We start from the raw sequence: 20,315 nt of genomic DNA, 5'->3' as shown, positions 1-20,315 counted from the left end.
GATGCTCCTATAAAAACTCTTCGCAGGAGAAGGAAAATAACGCCAATATCTTATTACTGAGTTATTCACACATGTATATGTTTAGCGTGAATCTCTAGGGGCGCCGCACGCCACCTCTCACCAACCATCGTTACTCCCCTCCCATTGGCGACTCATAAGTCACTGAGGCAATAGTGGTGTGCGCAGTGATCACTAGTCGACTCAGAACATTCCAACAAGTATATTTGGATGGAAACAATCATAAAAATCGTAATTTTTGGAGTAAAAATCAGAAAATACACCCGAATTGGCATCCTGTACTCACGATGACCTCAGATACAAAAAAAATAAAAAAAATATAAAAAAGATACTTAGAAAGGTGCTAGAAACAAGCTGATTACATCAAAATGATGCCAGGATTATGCACTATTTTTTTGGGTAAGAAAACTATTTTTTTTTTTTTTCAAAAATTTCCTATTTTTGTCCCAGACAGTCTCGCAGAGCGTTCCTCTCCCCTTCCTCAAACTTGTTGCTTGGTCCCGGTGGTGGATTTGTTTACTAACTGGATAAAGTGTAGTGTAAGATACCAACAAACGAATAAATGAAGAAGCCATTCGTGATGAAACGCTTTCTAAAACATTCTAATATTGCGCATGTGTCTTGTTCACTAGCAATACTGTCAAGGGTTTAGCTAATCTTGATGAGGGAATTACTATTGAAATGAGCAAATTCGCCGATGACACAAAGATAGGTAGGATAATTGATTCAAACGTAGATATCAGGGAACTTCAGGAGGATTTAGACAAACTCAATACCTGGTCAGAAAAGTGGCAGATGCAGTTCAATGTAGATAAATGCAAGGTTCTGAAGCTAGGGAGTGTCCACAACACTAGCACTTATAAGTTAAATAATGTAAAACTTAGCCATATAGACTGCGAAAAGGACTTGGGGGTTATGATAAGCAGCAACCTTAAACCAAGACAGCAATGCCTAAGCGTACGTAATAAGGCAAACAGATTACTGGGATTTATAGCAAAAAGTGAAAGCAACAGAACTTCAGCGGTTATATTACAGCTTTATACATCATTAGTAAGGCCTAACCTAGATTATGCAGCTCAGTTCTGGTCTCTATATTACAGAATGGACATAAATTCGTTAGAAAACATTCAGCGTAGAATGACTAAATTAATACATAAGAACATAAGAACATAAGAAAGGAGGAACACTGCAGCAGGCCTGTTGGCCCATACTAGGCAGGTCCTTTACAATTCATCCCACTAACAAACATTTGACCAACCCAATTTTCAATGCTACCCAAGAAATAAGCTCTGATGTGCAAGTCCCACTCAAATCCAACCTCTCCCACTCATGTACTTATCCAGCCTAAATTTGAAACTACCCAAAGTCCTAGCCTCAATAACCCAACTAGGTAGACTGTTCCACTCATCAACTACCCTATTTCCAAACCAATACTTTCCTATGTCCTTTCTAAATCTAAACTTATCTAATTTAAATCCATTACTTAGGGTTCTCTCTTGGAGAGATATCCTCAAGACCTTGTTAATATCCCCTTTATTAATACCTATCTTCCACTTATACACTTCGATCAGGTCTCCCTCATTCTTCGTCTAACAAGTGAATGTAACTTAAGAGTCTTCAATCTTTCTTCATAAGGAAGATTTCTAATGCTATGTATTAATTTAGTCATCCTATGCTGAATGTTTTCTAACGAATTTATGTCCATTCTGTAATATGGAGACCAGAATTGAGCTGCATAATCTAGGTGAGGCCTTACTAATGATGTATAAAGCTGCAGTATGACCTCTGGACTTCTGTTGCTTACACTTCTTGATATAAATCCCAGTACTCTATTTGCCTTATTACGTACGCTTAGGCATTGCTGTCTTGGTTTAAGGTTGCTGCTTACCATAACCCCCAAGTCCTTTTCGCAATCTGTATGGCTAAGTTCTACATTATTTAACTTATAAGTGCTAGGGTTATGGACACTCCCGAGCTTCAGAACCTTGCATTTATCTACATTGAACTGCATCTGCCACTTTTCTGACCAAGAGTAGAGTTTGTCTAAATCCTCCTGAAGTTCCCTAACATCTACGTTTGAATCAATTATCCTACCTATCTTCGTGTCATCGGCTAATTTGCTCATATCACTAGTAATTCCTTCATCAAGATCATTGATATATATTATAAACAACAACGGGCCCAAGACTGATCCCTGTGATGAGAGTAAGACACATGTGCAACATCTGGGTATCTTTATTGTAGACGTTTCGCCATCCAGTGGCTTTATCAATACAAATTCTAGGACATAACTTGAAGACAGTAGAACTATGTACAGAAGATGAGGTAATCAGTCCCTCAAACTAGGAGTAGGTGCGAACAGCACCATAGTCGTGGAGATTCTTTCAGAATCTCCACGACCATGGTGCTGTTCTCGCACCTACCCTAGCTCTGAGGGACTGATTACCTCATCTTCTGCGGGTACATAGTTCCCTACTGTCTCTGCCATGTCCTAGAATTTGTATTGATAAAGCCACTGGATGGCGAAACGTCTACAATAAAGATACCCAGATGTTGCACATGTGTCTTACTCTCATCTTGTCGGTATTATATACCATTTCGTACACAACTGATCCCTGTGGAACGCCACTTGTTACTGATCCCCACTCGGATTTAACCCCATTTATGGACACTCTCTGCTTCCTGTCTGTGAGCCATGATTCGATCCACGAGAGCACTCTTCCCCAATGCCATGAGCTGCTACTTTCTTCAACAGTCTTTGGTGCGGAACTCTATCAAATGCCTTACTAAAATCTAAGTAAATAATATCAAATTCTTTATCGTGGTCAACAGCCTCAAAGCTTTACTGAAAAAAGTTAATAAATTAGTTAGACAAGACCGGCCTCTTGTGAATCCATGCTGAGTATCATTAATCAAGCTATGCTTATCGAGATGGCTTCTTATAATTTGAGCTATAATTGACTCTAGTAATTTGCCTACAATTGAGGTCAGGCTTATTGGGCGGTAATTTGACGGTAACGACTTGTCCCCTGTTTTAAAAATAGGAATTACATTAGCCATCTTCCACATATCAGACACTACACCTGTTTGAAGAGATAAATTAAAAATATTAGTTAATGGTTCACAGACTTCCATTTTGCATTCCTTTAGAACCCTTGAAAAAACCTCATCAGGACCCGGTGACTTATTTTGCTTCAGTCGGTCTATCTGCTTCACAACCATTTCACTAGTTGAAGATTGAGACACTTATGCAGCATATGGGAATCTTTATTCAGGAAACGTTTCGCCACACAGTGGCTTCATCAGTCCAATACAAAGAGGAAGGCGTAAGGAGAGGAGGAGAATGAGGTAATCAGTCCCTCAACCTGGAGTCGATGTGTTCAGTCCATCAATCTTGTAGAATGGACTGAACACATCGACTCCAGGTTGAGGGACTGATTACCTCATTCTCCTCCTCTCCTTACGCCTTCCTCTTTGTATTGGACTGATGAAGCCACTGTGTGGCGAAACGTTTCCTGAATAAAGATTACCATATGCTGCATAAGTGTCTCAATCTTCAACTTGTCGGTTTTTCAAACCATTCATCACACATTTCACTAGTGACTATGATGTTACATAATTTATCTTCTTCTGGCCCACTATAAAAATTAATTACCGGAATATTATTAGTGTCTTCCTGTGTAAAACCCGAGAGAAAATAATTATTTAAAATCGAGCACATTTCATTCTCTTTGTCAGTAAGATGCCCATAGTTATTTTTAAGGGGACCTATCTTATCTCTGACTTTTGTTCTATATACCTGAAAAAAACTTTTTGGGTTAGTTTTAGAATCCCTAGCAACTTTAATTTCATAGCCCCTTTTAGCTTTTCTTATCCCCTTTTTAATGTCCCTCTTAGTGTCAATATACTGATTCATAAGATGACCCTCGCCTCTTTTGATACGCCTAAAAATTCCTTTCTTATGCCCTAGTAGATATTTCAGCCTATTATTCATCCATTTTGGGTCATTTCTATTTGATCTAATTTCTTTATAAGGGATAAATGTTCTTTGAGCAGCATGTATTGTGTTCAGAAAACTGTCATATTGATAGCTCTCTTCATTACCCCAGTCAACAGATGATAAGTGTTCTCTAAGCCCATCGTAATCTGCTAATCGAAAATCTGGGACTGTTACTGAGTTATCCCTACTATCATACTTCCATTCAATTCTAAATGTAATTGATTTGTGGTCGCTAGCACCCAGTTCTTCTGAAACTTCTAAATTATTAACAAGGGATTCATTGTTTGCCAGAACTAAGTCAAGCAGGTTATTACCCCTTGTAGGTTCTGTCACAAACTGCTTCAGAAAACAATCCTGAACTACTTCTAAGAAGTCGTATGATTCTAAATTCCCAGTCAAGAAATTCCAATCAATATGACTAAAGTTAAAGTCTCCTAGAATTACTACATTATCGTGCCTTGTGGCCCTAACAATTTCCTCCCATAGTAGTCTTCCCTGGTCCCTATCTAAATTTGGGGGACGGTATATCACACCTAAAGTTAATTTTTCATGCCCCTCTGAAAATTCTATCCAAACAGACTCTGTATGTGTTACTTCAGACTTAATACCCATTTTAACAGTTCAAGCATTAGAAATCTTCCTTATGAAGAAAGATTGAAGACCTTTAAATTACATTCACTTGTTAGACGAAGATTGAGGGATGACATGATCGAAGTGTATATGTGGAAGATGGGTATTAATACATGGGATATTAATAAGGTCTTGAGGATATCTCTCCAAGAGAGAACCCGCACTAATGGATTTAAATTAGACAAGTTTAGATTTAGAAACGACATAGGAAAGTATTGGTTTAGAAATAGGGTAGTTGATGAGTGGAAGTCTACCTAGTTGGGTTATCGAGGCTAAAACCTTCGGTAGTTTCAAATTTAGGTGGGATAAATGCATGAGTGAGAGGGGTTGGATTTGAGTGAGATAGGTGGATAGAGTTATCAGAGCTTATTTCTTGGGTAGTTTTGAAAACTTGGTTGGGTAAATGTTTTGTTAGTGGGATGGATTGTAAAGGACCTGCCTAGTATGGTCCAACAAGCCTTCTGCAGTGTTCCTCCTTTCTAATTTATTAACTTTCTAAACTAATTTATTAACTTTCTTCAGTAAAGCTTTTGAGGCTGTTGACCACGATAAAGAATTTGATATTATTTACTTAGATTTTAGTAAGGCTTTTGATAGAGTTCCGCACCAAAGACTGTTAAAGAAAGTGGCAGCTTATGGCATTGGGGGAAAAGTGCTCTCGTGGATAGAGTCATGGCTCACAGACAGGAAGCAGTGTGTGTCCATAAATGGGGTTAAATCTGAGTGGGGATCTGTAACAAGTGGCGTTCCACAGAGATCAGTCTTGGGCCCGTTGTTGTTTATAATATATATCAATGATCTTGATGAGGGAATTACTAGTGATATGAGCAAATTCGCCGATGACACAAAGATAGGTAGGATAATTGATTCAAACGTAGATGTTAGGGAACTTCAGGAGGATTTAAACAAACTCTAGTCTTGGTCAGAAAAGTGGCAGATGCAGTTCAATGTAGATAAATGCAAAGTTCTGAAGCTCGGGGGTGTACATAACCCTAGCACTTATAAGCTAAATGATGTAGAACTTAGCTATACAGATTGCGAAAAGGACTTGGGGGTTATGGTGAGCAGCAACCTTAAACCAAGACAGCAATGCCTAAGCGTATGTAATAAGGCAAATAGATTACTGGGATTTATATCAAGAAGTGTAAGTAACAGTGTAAATAACGTGTACTTAGCTCAGTGGTGACATGTACTTATCTCTGTGAAGACCTGTTTGCGCGCTCTCTACGAATTGAAGCAAGATGCCCTCCATCGAGCAACTTTACCAACAGCTTAAGGAAGAATTGAGGATGGCGAAGATGGAGATTCGGCGAGTGACCAAGGAAAACAAGAAGATTCGTAGTAGTCCTCCTGTTTTGAGTCCTCAGGTCAAGAAGGGAAAGTGGTCAGTGGCTGGACAGCAGGGAACGAAGTTGACGATCAAGAAGACGAATGGAAAGGTAGAAACGATGAAGAAGAAAGAGACTGCCGTGGAAACTGTTGTGGAAACATCTAATACATTCTCAGTGCTACCCGACGAATGTGAGTCGACTACTGGGAACGTCACGACGAACGACACTAAGGAAGGAAAGAATATTATTGTTGTTGTTGGGGATAGCCAAGTTAGGTATATGGATAGGGCGTTCTGCTTGAAGGACAGGAGTAGGAGACAGAGGGTTTGCTTTCCTGGGGCTGGGATGGAGGATATTGTTAGCCGTCTGGATGACATCATGAAAGGTAATGGGAGCAATCCTATTATCTGTCTCAGTGCTGGAGGTAACGATGTTGGCAGACGTAGAAGTGAAGACCTGATTAGCAGGTATAGGTCAGCAATAGAAATAATTAGGAGGAAGGGTGGGAACCCTTTCATATGTGGTATTTTGCCAAGGAGAGGAGTTGGAAATGAATGGTTGTCCAGGGTAATTGGTGTCAATTGCTGGCTGAACAAATACTGTAAGGAAAATGCGGTAACATTCATTGACAACTGGGACCTCTTCTATGGCAGAAATGACATGTATGCCAGGGATGGGGTTCACTTATCTAGGTCTGGGGTGGGAGCACTGGCAACTGCAGTGGAGGGAGCTGTTAGGACTTTAAACTAGGAATAGTTAGTGGTATGGGTTTTGGCAGGAAAACAGTGCAGTCCCAGTGTAGTAATATTATGAGTTCTAGGGGAACTAGTAATAAGCAGAACGAGGTAGATATTGAAAAGCCAGCAACACTGGGTGATAAGGACAGTAATAGGTTTAGTAGAAAAACAGAAATGAGCAGGAAGGGAAAAGAGAAAGGAGAGTCTTTCAATATTTATTATGCTAATAGCCGTAGTGCTAGGAATAAGATGGACGAGTTGAGATTAGTTGCTAGTGCAGGTAACATTGATGTATTTGCCTTAACCGAGACGTGGTTTAATTCAAAAAGTCGGGACATGCCTGCGGAATGTCACATTCAGGGTTTTAAATTGTTCCAAGTAGATAGAAGTATCGGGAAGGGGGGTGGGGTGGCATTGTATGTCCGAGATCGCTTGAACTGTTGCATAAAAACGGGTATTAAGTCTGAAATAACACATACAGAGTCTGGATAGAATTTTCAGAGGGACATGAAAAACTGATTTTAGGAGTGATATACCATCCCCCAAACTTAGATAGGGACCAAGGGAGACTACTATGAGAGGAAATTGTTAAGGCCACAAGGCACGATAATGTAGTAATTCTAGGAGACTAACTTTAGTCATATTGATTGGAATTTCTTGACAGGGAATTTAGAATCATACGACTTCTTAGAAGTAGTTCAGGATTGTTTTTTGAAGCAGTTTGTGACAGAACCTACAAGGGGAAATAACCTGCTTGACTTAGTTCTGGCAAACAATGAATCCCTTGTTAATAATTTAGAAATTTCAGAGGAACTGGGTGCTAGCGACCACAAATCAATTACATTTAGCATTGAATGGAAGTACGATAGTAGCGATAACTCAGTAACAGTCCCAGATTTTCACTTAGCAGATTACGATGGGCTTAGAGAACACTTATCATCTGTTGACTGGGGTAACGAAGAGAGCTATCAATATGACAGTTTTCTGAACACTATACATGCTGCTCAAAGAACGTTAATCCTGTATAAAGAAATTAGATCAAATAGAAATGACCCAAAATGGATAATAGGCTCAAATATCTACTAAGGCATAAGAAAGGAATATATAGGCGTATCAAAAGAGGTGAGGGTCACCTTATGAATCAGTATATTGACATTAAGAGGGACATTAAAAAGGGGATAAGAAAAGCTAAAAGGGACTATGAAATTAAAGTTGCTAGGGATTCTAAAATTAACCCAAAAAGTTTTTTCCAGGTCTATAGAACAAAAGTTAGAGATAAGATAGGTCCCCTTAAAAATAACTATGGGCATCTTACTGACAAAGAGAATGAAATGTGCTCGATTTTAAATAATTATTTTCTCTCAGATTTTACACAGGAAGACACTAACAATATTCCAGTAATTAATTTTTATAGTGGGCTAGAAGAAGATAAATTATTTAACATCACAGTCACTAGTTGGTAGGTAAGACACATAGGCAACAGTTAGGCAACTTTATTCCGAAACGTTTCGCCTACACAGTAGGCTTCTTCAGTCGAATACAGAAAGTAGGCAGGAACAGTAGAGATGTGAAGACGATGTAATCAGTCCATCACCCTTGAAGTCGTAGAATTTGAGGTTGTCAGTCCCTCAGCCTGGAGAAGTTCAGTTCCATAGTCAGGAACTATCTGAAGATCAAGCGACAGTGCGGAGATTTAAATACTGTCAGAAGGAGAGGTGCAGAGTAGTAGTAGTAGCAGTAGTAGTGAGAACGTAGCCACTGAGAGGTCAGGTCCCTCTCAGATCCAATAGTTCTCACTTGAAAGGGTTGTCCAAGGTGTTTTCTGTACCAAGAGGCCATGTGTTGCAGTGTCTGACAAGATGAACATCAAAATGGTATAAAATACCGACAGGTTGGTAGGTAAGACACATAGGCAACAGTTGATGTTCATCTTTCTGTATTCGACTGAAGAAGCCTACTGTGTAGGCGAAACGTTTCGGAATAAAGTTGTCTAACTGTTGCCTATGTGTCTTACCTAACAACCTGTCGGTATTTTATACCATTTTGATGTGATGAATGGTTTGAAAAACCGACAAGTTGAAGAGTGAGACACTTATGCAGCATATGGGAATCTTTATTCAGGAAACGTTTCGCCACACAGTGGCTTCATCAGTCCAATACTCCTCCTCTCCTTACGCCTTCCTCTTTGTATTGGACTGATGAAGCCACTGTGTGGCGAAACGTTTCCTGAATAAAGATTCCCATATGCTGCATAAGTGTCTCACTCTTCAACTTGTCGGTTTTTCAAACCATTCATCACAACTGTCAGACACTGCAGCATCATGGGATCTTGTTACAAAGAATTCTTCAACACTTGTTCAACCTTTGGACGAAGACCTACTTCGACTAGTGGATGGTACCACTATGACCCCGCCTCCACCTGCTTCACCTCACCTCACTGCAGTATATAAGCCACGTCTACGGCCTTATGCTGTACATTCTACAAGATTGATGGACTGAACACATCGACTCCAGGTTGAGGGACTGATTACCTCATACTCCTCTCCTTACGCCTTCCTCTTTGTGTGTGTAGGCGAAACGTTTCGGAATAAAGTTGTCTAACTGTTGCATATGTGTCTTGCCTAACAACCTGTCGGTATTGTATACCATTTTGATGTTCATCTTGTCAGACACTGCAACACATGGCATCTTGGTACAGAAAACACCTTGGACAAGCTTTTCAAGTGAGAAGTGTTGGATCTGAGAGGGACATGACCTTTCAGTGGTTACATTCTCACTACTACTACTACTACTACTACCCTGCACCTCTCCTTCCGACAGTATTTAAGTCTCCGCACTGTCGCTTGATCTTCAGTTAGTTCCTGACTATGGAACTGATCTTCTCCAGGCCGAGGGACTGACAACCTCAAATTCTACGACTACAAGGGTGATGGACTGATTACATCGTCTTCACATCTCTACTGTTCCTGCCTATTTTCTGTATTCGACTGAAGAAGCCTACTGTGTAGGCGAAACGTTTCGGAATAAGTTGTCTAACTGTTGCATATGTGTCTTACCTAACAACCTGTCGGTATTGTATACCATTTTGATGTTCATCTTGTCAGACACTGCAACACATGGCATCTTGGTACAGAAAACACCTTGGACAAGCTTTTCAAGTGAGAAGTGTTGGATCTGAGAGGGACATGACCTTTCAGTGGTTACATTCTCACTACTACTACTACTACTACTACTACTCTGCACCTCTCCTTCCGACAGTATTTAAGTCTCCGCACTGTCGCTTGATCTTCAGTTAGTTCCTGACTATGGAACTGAACTTCTCCAGGCCGAGGGACTGACAACCTCAAATTCTACGACTACAAGGGTGATGGACTGATTACATCGTCTTCACATCTCTACTGTTCCTGCCTATTTTCTGTATTCGACTGAAGAAGCCTACTGTGTAGGCGAAACGTTTCGGAATAAAGTTGTCTAACTGTTGCATATGTGTCTTACCTAACAACCTGTCGGTATTGTATACCATTTTGATGTTCAACTTCCTCTTTGTATTGGACTGATGAAGCCACTGTGTGGCGAAACGTTTCCTGAATAAAGATTCCCATATGCTGCGTAAGTGTCTCACTCTTCTACCATTTTGATGTTCACAGTCACTAGTGAAATGGTTGTCAAGCAGATAGACAGAAGAAATATAAACACATATGCAGTATAATGTGATCCTTTATTGACAACGTTTCACCCACACAGTGGGCTTTTTCAAGTCACACACAGATCTACCTGGGGTGGAAGGTACGGGAGTATTTATAGTCATGTTCAGAATGTTGAGGTCAGGTGGAGAATGCTGCATCTGATGATCTACCGGGTGGAGTTATAGAGTCTTGGGTAGCTTGGCAGGGGTATTGGACAAGTTGTGAGTAGACCTTCTGCAGTGTTCTATGTTCTTATGTGGGATAGCGATGAAGAAGTTTCTTGGCGAGTGGTTCAGCTATGTTATAGAAGCTTCTCCAATTAATAACTCTCCTCTCCTATTTTTAACTGTCAAATCAATTCGTTCCCTAGGCTTCCTCAACTTATTAATCTCGCTCCAAAACTTTTTCTTATTTTCAACAAAATTTGTTGATAACATCTCACCCACTCTCTCACTTGCTCTCTTTTTACATTACTTCACCACTCTTTTAACCTCTCTCTTTTTCTCCATACACTCTTCCCTCGCATCACTTCTACTTTGTAAAAACTTCTCATATGCTAACTTTTTCTCCCTTACTACTCTCTTTACATCATCATTCCACCAATCGCTCCTCTTCCCTCCCGCACCCACTTTCCTGTAACTACAAACTTCTGCTGAACACTAACACTACATTCTTAAACCTACCCCATACATCTTTGACCCCACTGCCTATACTTTCACTAACTCATCTATCCTCCAATAGTTGTTTATATCTTACCCTAACTTCCTCCTCTTTTAGTTTATATAACTTCACCTCTCTCTTACTTGCTGCTTCTATTTTCCTTGTATCCCATCTATCTTTTACTCTCACTGTAGCTACAACTAAAAAGTGATCCGATGTATCTGTGGTCCCTCTATAAACATGTACATCCAGAAGTCTACTTAACAGTCATTTATCTACCAATGCATAGTCCAACAAACTACTGTCATTACGCCCTGCACATATTTTGTATATTTATTTATCCTCTTAAAATATGTATTACCTATAACTAAACCACTTTCTATACAAAGTTCAATCAAAGGGCTCCCGTTATCATTTACACCTGGCACCCCAAACGTACCTATCACATCCTCTCTAAATGTTTTTCCTACTTTAGCATTTAGGTCCCCTACCACAATTACTCTCTCACTTGATTCAAAGGTTCCTATATATTCACTTAACATCTCCCAAAATCTCTCTCTCTCTCTCCTCTACATTCCTCTCTTCTCCAGATGCATACACGCTTATTATGACCCATTTTTCACATCCGAAAAATTAATTTTAGGTGTGATATACCGTCCCCCAAATTTAGATAGGGACCAGGGGAGACTACTATGGGAGGAAATTGTTAGGGCCACAAGGCACGATAATGTAGTAATTCTAGGAGACTTTAACTTTAGACATATTGATTGGAATTTCTTAACTGGGAATTTAGAATCATACGATTTCTTAGAAGTAGTTCAGGATTGTTTTTTGAAGCAGTTTGTGACAGAACCTACAAGGGGTAATAACCTGCTTGACTTAGTTCTGGCAAACAATGAATCCCTTGTTAATAATTTAGAAGTTTCAAAGGAACTGGGTGCCAGCGACCACAAATCAATTACATGTAGAATTGAATGGAAGTATGATAGTAGGGATAACTCAGTAACAGTCCCAGATTTTCGCTTAGCAGATTACGATGGGCTTAGAGAACACTTATCATCTGTTGACTGGGGTAACGAAGAGAGCTATCAATATGACAGTTTTCTGAACACAATACATGCTGCTCAAAGAACGTTTATCCCTTATAAGGAAATTAGATCAAATAGAAATGACCCAAAATGGATGAATAATAGGCTGAAATATCTACTAGGGCATAAGAAAGGAATTTATAGGCGTATCAAAAGAGGCGAGGGTCATCTTATGAATCAGTATATTGACATTAAGAGGGACATTAAAAAGGGGATAAGAAAAGCTAAAAGGGACTATGAAATTAAAGTTGCTAGGGATTCTAAAACTAACCCAAAAAGTTTTTTCCAGGTCTATAGAACAAAAGTCAGAGATAAGATAGGTCCCCTTGGAAATAAATGGTATAAAATACCGACACAATGGCAATATAAACACAAATGCAGTATAATGTGATCCTTTATTGACTACGTTTCGCCCACACAGTGGGCTTTTTCAAGTCACAAACAGAACTACCTGGGGTGGGTGAACGAACGAACGAACGAAAGTTCAGGTAAGATCCCAAATGGGATGAGCGGGGAAGACGGGACAGACGAAGAATAGTGCTGGAGAGGAGTGTTCTTAGTCGTAGAAATAGAGCCAGGGCTTAACCCAGCAGCAAAGGCGATCGTGGGACAGATATTGAAAAGAGAAATTCCGGTTCTTCTGTTGGGACTCCGGTGGGGTGAGCTGGGAGTAAGGGACTTGCGACCTTTAGAGCTAGAGAGGAGTGCAGAACTGAGTCATGTCTTAACCCAAAAAAGCTAAGGCGAACGTGGGTCAGAGAATGGTACCTGTCTTAGAAGGTACCTGTCAGCGGATCCAAGGTTATTTGTAAGTAGGGTTAGGAGCAGGATCATGCAAGGAGTAGAAAAGGTTGTGTTGGTTTGTGGGTCTGCGAATGTCTTCGTCAAGGAGAGAGGTCCAGTAGTCATGTCGTGTCTCAAGTTTGTCTATCTGTCTGTCACTGAGCCTCTTCCAGTACAGATTCAGCGCAGGGACGTCTAACTGGGCATGGAGAGACTCGCTTGTGGCGAAGTCCTCCCATCTGACATCAAGCACCCAGCGCAGCGCCTTGTTCTGGACACGCTGCAGTTTAAGTAAGTTTGTTTTTGCTGCAAGAGAGAGAGCTAGAGGAGAGTAAGTTATCAGAGGACGTATTAGGGATTTGTAGAGGTGTAGTTTGGTGCGTTGAGAGGCATGTTTCAGCTTGTAGAGGCCCGCAAGGGCCTTACTAGCTATTGCATGCCTTGAGTGAATGTGTCCGTGTAAACGAAGAAGGTAGTCAAGATTAACGCCAAGGACAGTGACAGATTGTGTGATAGGGAAGTAAGTGCGGGTGTCAGCTGTTCTGAGTTCGACAGGTAATGGAGGATCACGTTTCCTGTAGTTAAAATACGTAATACTGGATTTTGCTGCATTGGTTTTGATCCTCCATTTTTGTTCCCAGATGGCTATCCTGTCAACCTCATTTTGTGTTTTGTGTGTGAGTGTATCTATATTGGCATGAGTGATAAGTTGTGTAATGTCGTCTGCATAGGCTAGTGTGATGGAGTTGTGGTATATAGGTGTTGGAATGTCGTTAGTGTATAAAATGTAGAGGGTAGGGGAAAGGACAGATCCCTGGGGTACTCCAGCATTTAGTGTGAAGTAGTCAGAGTAACAGCCTTGGAATTTGATTCTCATGGTACGGCCGTCTAGGAAGTTGCAGAGGAGTTTACGAGTATTGAGAGGCAGGTTGAAGTTAGTGCAGAGTTTGTACTTGAGCCCCTCGTGCCACACAGTGTCAAAAGCTTTTTCAACGTCTTTTGCAACCAGGGCTGTCCTGTTTCTTTGTTTTGTGTTTATGTGGATGTAGTTGAGAATGATGTTAATGGCATCCTGTGTGGATCTGTGTGTTCTGAAGCCAAACTGGCCATCTGAAAGTAGAGAATTATGTTCCAGGTATCTGCGAAGGCGATGATTAATGAGTTTTTCAAAGAGTTTTCCTAAAGTTTCGAGGAGGCTGATAGGGCGATAGTTTCTAGGGTCAGAGTGGTCTTTATTGGGTTTAGGAAGGAGGATAGCAGTAGCAGCTTTGAAGAGGGAAGGGAAGTATCCAGAGGCAAGGGAGGCATTGAGGAGGTTTGTGTAGGCAGTAATGATAGAGTCAGGAAGGTGTTTCAGGATTATATGGTTTAGGCCAGAGGCACCAGGAGCCTTTGGAGGAAGGTGTCTGAGGAGAGTTTTAATGTCTGTGTTGGTGAAAGGAGTGTCGAGTTCTTGGGAGGAGGTAAGAGTGTCTAGATGTATGTGGCTGTCTGGTGTTGTTTCTTGTGTGTGTGCAGTGTTCCAGTGTTCTATGTTCTGAATGTGTTGAATAACGTTAGGGTGAGGTGGGTCAGCGTGGAAGATTATTTCCCAGATGTGTTTGAAGATGTTGGTAGCAGCCTGTGGGTCTGAGATGTGTGTGTTGTTGTGGGTGATGTGTTTGAATTTGTTGGTGGGAGTAGTGCCTCTGATTTTTTTGATAAAGTTCCAGAAGGCTTTAGTGTTTTTAACACGCTGCCTGTCCGCTTGTTGTATTAGTCGTGACCAGTGATTGTTGTGGTCTTGGTCTAGGCTGTGTAAAATGTTGTTTCTAAGGTAAGTGAGATCTAATCGGACTTGATTAAATCTATGTGTGTTGTAGAGGAAGCGGTTGTGGTAGCAGATAATTAGTCTTCTTGTTCTGAGTGACGGTTTGAAGGAATAACGAGTGGTGTGAGTTTTCTTTGGTATTGCGATGTTGGCTGCTTGTGTAATGGTGTCCTGGATGAGATCAAGTTGAGTATCGATGTCAGAGATAGGTTTGTTGTTGTAGTCATAGGTGAGGTTAATATTGTCTATGTGTTGTTTGAAAGCATCCCAGTCAGCGTTCTTGTAGGAGAATGAAGGTGTGGTTGGAATGAGGATAGGGTTGGAGGAGATGTGTAAGATGACTGGGATGTGATCAGAGCCTGTAATAGGGCCAGGTGAGATGTAATGTTGAAATAGAGAGCTGGCTCGGTTTGCCAGAATGATGTCTGGTTTGCCTTGGCCCGTGTGGTTGAAGAAGGTATTGAAGTCTGGGCCAAGATGAATTAGGTGTTTATGGTTTGTGAAGTTGAGTAATTGGTGACCAAGTTGGTTGTTACTGGTGTGATGAAAGGCAGTGTGTTTGGCATTCATGTCAGCTAGTAGGTAAGTTGGTGTGTTGGTGTAGTTGAAGACTAAGGAGAGGTCGTGTATGTTGAGAGTAGTGTTTGGGCGAGCATAGGTGGTGAAAAAGATAAAGGGGCCAAGGTGGGTGTGTATTCTGACCGCAAGACAGTGTTGGTGAATAAAAGGGATTGGGAGAAATTCATGTTTTATGTTGGAATTGACAAGGATGGCAACCCCATCGTGGGGATCATAGGGGGACTGTAGTGCAGTATAACCATAATGGCGGATACATTGAGGGGCTTTGAGGCAGGTACTGTTTAGCAAAACAATATCTGGCCTCTCTGCTTCAAGGAGCTCGGCCAGTAGGTGTCTAATTGTAAAGTAAGAACGTACGTTGAACTGAATCGCCTTAAACGTGATTTAATGGTTTCGTCTTAGCAAAGTTAATGTCGGGGGAGGAGTTTGGATTAAAGCCCGTGATAGTGGTGCCATCAGTGGATGTGTGTTTGTAGGTGCTACGGACCCGTTTCCTGGAGGGGGAGGAAGAGATGGATCTGTTTTTATGTTCTTTGGTCTGTCCGGTCTGTCCAGACAAAATCCACTCAAAAAAAAAAAACCTGGGGTGGAAGGAACGCGAGTATTTATAGTCCGGCTGAGGTCAGGTGAAGAATGCTGCATCTGATGATGTACCGAGTTGGGTTGTAGAGTCTAAAAACATCTTTGCCAAAACATCATTCCAAGTATCTACCTCCACAACCACGACCATCAAGGACATCACCAGTAGTAGGCAGGACAAGCCTCCATCCTCTGCAGGGGTATACATAATCCCTTGTAATGACTGCAACAAGTTATACGTGGGCGAAACATCAAGGGACCTCCAAACACGTATTTCAGAACACCAATACGCAAGCAGGTCTGACGACACAAGGAATGCCTGCGTACAACACCGTAATTCACACAACCACTTGATAAACTACAGAAACTCAAGACTTATCGCCACAGAAGACAACACTCAATACCGAAGAATCCTGGAATCATCACTTATTTCTATATCCGACAACTTCAACCAGAATAGTGGCTTCTATAACATAGCGGAACCACTTGCCAAGAAACTTCTTCATCGCTATCCCACATAAGAACACTGTAGAAGGTCTGCTCACAAACTTGTCCAGTCTCCTTTCCAAGCTACCCAAGTTTTTAGACTCTACAACCCAACTCGGTACATCATCAGATGCAGCATTCTTCACCTGACCTCAGCCGGACTATAAATACTCGCGTTCCTTCCACCCCAGGTAGTTCTGTTTGTGACTTGAAAAAGCCCACTGTGTGGGCGAAACGTAGTCAATAAAGGATCACATTATACTGCATTTGTGTTTATATTGCCATAGGTCCCCTTAAAAATAACTATGGGCATCTTACTGACAAAGAGAATGAAATGTGCTCGATTTTAAATAATTATTTTCTCTCGGTTTTTACACAGGAAGACACTAATAATATTCCGGTAATTAATTTTTATAGTGGATCAGAAGAAGATAAATTATGTAACATCACAGTCACTAGTGAAATGGTTGTGAAGCAGATAGACAGACTGAAGCAAAATAAGTCACCGGGTCCTGATGAGGTTTTTTCAAGGGTTCTAAAGGAATGCAAAATGGAAGTCTGTGAACCATTAACTAATATTTTTAATTTATCTCTTCAAACAGGTGCAGTGTCTGATATGTGGAAGATGGCTAATGTAATTCCTATTTTTAAAACAGGGGACAAGTCGTTACCGTCAAATTACCGCCCAATAAGCCTGACCTCAATTGTAGGCAAATTACTAGAGTCAATTATAGCTGAGATTATAAGAAGCCATCTCGATAAGCATAGCTTGATTAATGATACTCAGCATGGATTCACAAGAGGCCGGTCTTGTCTAACTAATTTATTAACTTTCTTCAGTAAAGCTTTTGAGGCTGTTGACCACGATAAAGAATTTGATATTATTTACTTAGATTTTAGTAAGGCATTTGATAGAGTTCCGCACCAAAGACTGTTGAAGAAAGTAGCAGCTCATGGCATTGGGGGAAGGGTGCTCTCGTGGATCGAATCATGGCTCACAGACAGGAAGCAAAGAGTGTCCATAAATGCATAAATGAGGTTAAATCCGAGTGGGGATCAGTAACAAGTGGCGTTCCACAGGGATCAGTCTTGGGCCCGTTGTTGTTTATAATATATATCAATGATCTTGATGAAGGAATTACTAGTGATATGAGCAAATTCGCCGATGACACGAAGATAGGTAGGATAATTGATTCAAACGTAGATGTTAGGGAACTTCAGGAGGATTTAGACAAACTCTACTCTTGGTCAGAAAAGTGGCAGATGCAGTTCAATGTAGATAAATGCAAGGTTCTGAAGCTCGGGAGTGTCCATAACCCTAGCACTTATAAGTTAAATAATGTAGAACTTAACCATACAGATTGCAAAAAGGACTTGGGGGTTATGGTAAGCAGCAACCTTAAACCAAGACAGCAATGCCTAAGCGTACGTAATAAGGCAAATAGATTACTGGGATTTATATCAAGAAGTGTAAGCAACAGAAGTCCAGAGGTCATACTGCAGCTTTATACATCATTAGTAAGGCCTCACCTAGATTATGCAGCTCAATTCTGGTCTCCATATTACAGAATGGATATAAATTCGTTAAAAAACATTCAGCGTAGGATGACTAAATTAATACATAGCATTAGAAATCTTCCTTATGAAGAAAGATTGAAGACTCTTAAGTTACATTCACTTGTTAGACGAAGAATGAGGGGAGACCTGATCGAAGTGTATAAGTGGAAGATAGGTATTAATAAAGGGGATATTAACAAGGTCTTGAGGATATCTCTCCAAGAGAGAACCCGCAGTAATGGATTTAAATTAGATAAGTTTAGATTTAGAAAGGACATAGGAAAGTATTGGTTTGGAAATAGGGTAGTTGATGAGTGGAACAGTCTACCTAGTTGGGTTATTGAGGCTAGGACTTTGGGTAGTTTCAAATTTAGGTTGGATAAGTACATGAGTGGGAGGGGTTGGATTTGAGTGGGACTTGCACATCGGAGCTTGTTTCTTGGGTGGCATTGAAAGTTGGGTTGGTCAAATGTTTGTTAGTGGGATGAATTGTAAAGGACCTGCCTAGTATGGGCCAACAGGCCTGCTGCAGTGTTCCTCCTTTCTTATGTTCTTATGTTCTTATTTACTTTTAAATGAGTTCTTGCTAACTGACCAGTTTTACATATTCGGCACGACATATATATATATATATATATATATATATATACATATATATATATATGTATGTATAATATATATACATATATATATATGTACATATATATTTAAGAACATAAGAATGTAGGAACACTGCAGAAGGCCTACTGGCCCATACGAGGCAGGTCCTTATCAAAACGACATCTACCTAAAGCTACTCAAGAAACAACTCCCGCACCCCCCAACACCAATCAAACCCAGCCCCTCCCGCTCATATATTTGTCCAGTCTCTTCTTAAAGCTACCCAAGGTCCTAGCCTCTATCACCCCACTGGGAAGACTGTTCCACGCATCCACAACTCTGTTAGAAAACCAGTACTTACCTATGTCCCTTCTAAATCTAAATTTATCCAACTTAAATCCATTATTCCTGGTTCTTACCTGGTTCGACACCCTCAGTACTTTATTAATGTCTCCCTTGTTTATGCCCGTCATCCACTTATACACTTCAATGATATCTCCCCTCATTCTACGCCTCTCCAGAGAGTGGAGATTTAAGGCTTTAAGTCTATCTTCATACGGGAGGTTCCTTACACAGTAAATCATTTTAGTCATTCTTCTCTGTATGTTCTCTAATGAGTCTATGTCCATCCTGTAGTAAGGGGACCAAAACTGAGCAGCATAATCTAAATGAGGCCTCACTAGTGATGTATAGAGCTGTAAAATAACTTTTGGACTTCTGTTACTTATACTTCTTGAGATGGTTTAGAAAGACACGTAAGCAAACACTATAACATATTTATTAGAAAACGTTTCGGTCCTGGGACCTTGATCACTTCTAACATACAGAGGTAGAAAGACATTATATATATAGGCGGAGAGTGAGATGTGACGCACGTGACCTGAGGAATGTCATAAGAACATAAGAATGGAGGAACACTGTAGAAGGCCTACTGGCCCGTGCGAGGCAGGTCCTTATCAAAACAACCTCTGCCTATGATGAGGACCAGTAGACGATGAAATCATGTGACTCCTGTGTTGTTGGGTTGGTGCTGCTTAAGTATCATGTATGCCAATGTTTTTGAAATTTTGTAGTTTCCAGTGTTGCGTTCTATAGTGTCGGTGACGGTGATTAGTGAGGCTTCTAGGCACCGTCGGCGTCTGAGGTCTGGTTCGGTGAGAACGAGTTGTGCCTCGTTCCAGTTCATCAAATGCCCCGTGGAGTCTCTGTGGAGGACACAGGCGTACCTTACATCGTCTCTGTTAGAGGCATTTCGATGCTCATTCAGGCGGACTGCAAGATCTCTGCCTGTCTCGCCTACATATTTCTTGGGACAGAACCCACAGGGGATAGTGTAGACGCCTGCTGTAGAAGTTAGAGGTGTGGGGCTGCGTTTAGTAGTGAGGTCTTTGATAGAGGATGTGTTTATGGTGGAAACGATGATGTTACTCATAGCAAGTGCCCGGCGAGTATTCGTGGCAACATCGCCACAGAGAATACCTTTCTCTCCTACTCAAAGCTAATAGTCTTCGGAACCGACACATCTTCCTAGAAGACTGTATTGCTGAGATGGTGATACCACGGTCCACTCCTCGACAACTGACCACATCTAGACACCCTTTCTCTCCTGCTGTTTACGCCTACCTTAGAGAAAGCTCTGATGAACTGCGACATGCTCAGAAGGAGGCCTCATTACGTGCCGCTCAGATTCGTGCTTCACTTCCTACTCCAGACAGAAGGACTGCAGAATATATACTCAGCCAAGTTACCACTGCCAACATCCAACAGAAAT

General features: G+C 41.0%; 1 protein-coding gene across 3 annotated transcripts in view; it reads right to left on the bottom strand.

Moving 5' to 3' along the window:
- Nucleotides 1–20,315, bottom strand: part of LOC128685418 (nuclear pore complex protein Nup93-like) — a 301,160-nt gene that overhangs the window by 202,431 nt on the left and 78,414 nt on the right. The gene's annotated exons all lie outside the window — the stretch shown is intronic.

The sequence above is a fragment of the Cherax quadricarinatus genome, chromosome 8 (assembly GCF_038502225.1).
Source record: "Cherax quadricarinatus isolate ZL_2023a chromosome 8, ASM3850222v1, whole genome shotgun sequence".
NCBI lineage: Eukaryota > Metazoa > Arthropoda > Malacostraca > Decapoda > Parastacidae > Cherax > Cherax quadricarinatus.
The sequence above is the reverse complement of the archived record's forward strand: the minus strand, read 5'-3'. Positions and strand labels throughout refer to the sequence as shown.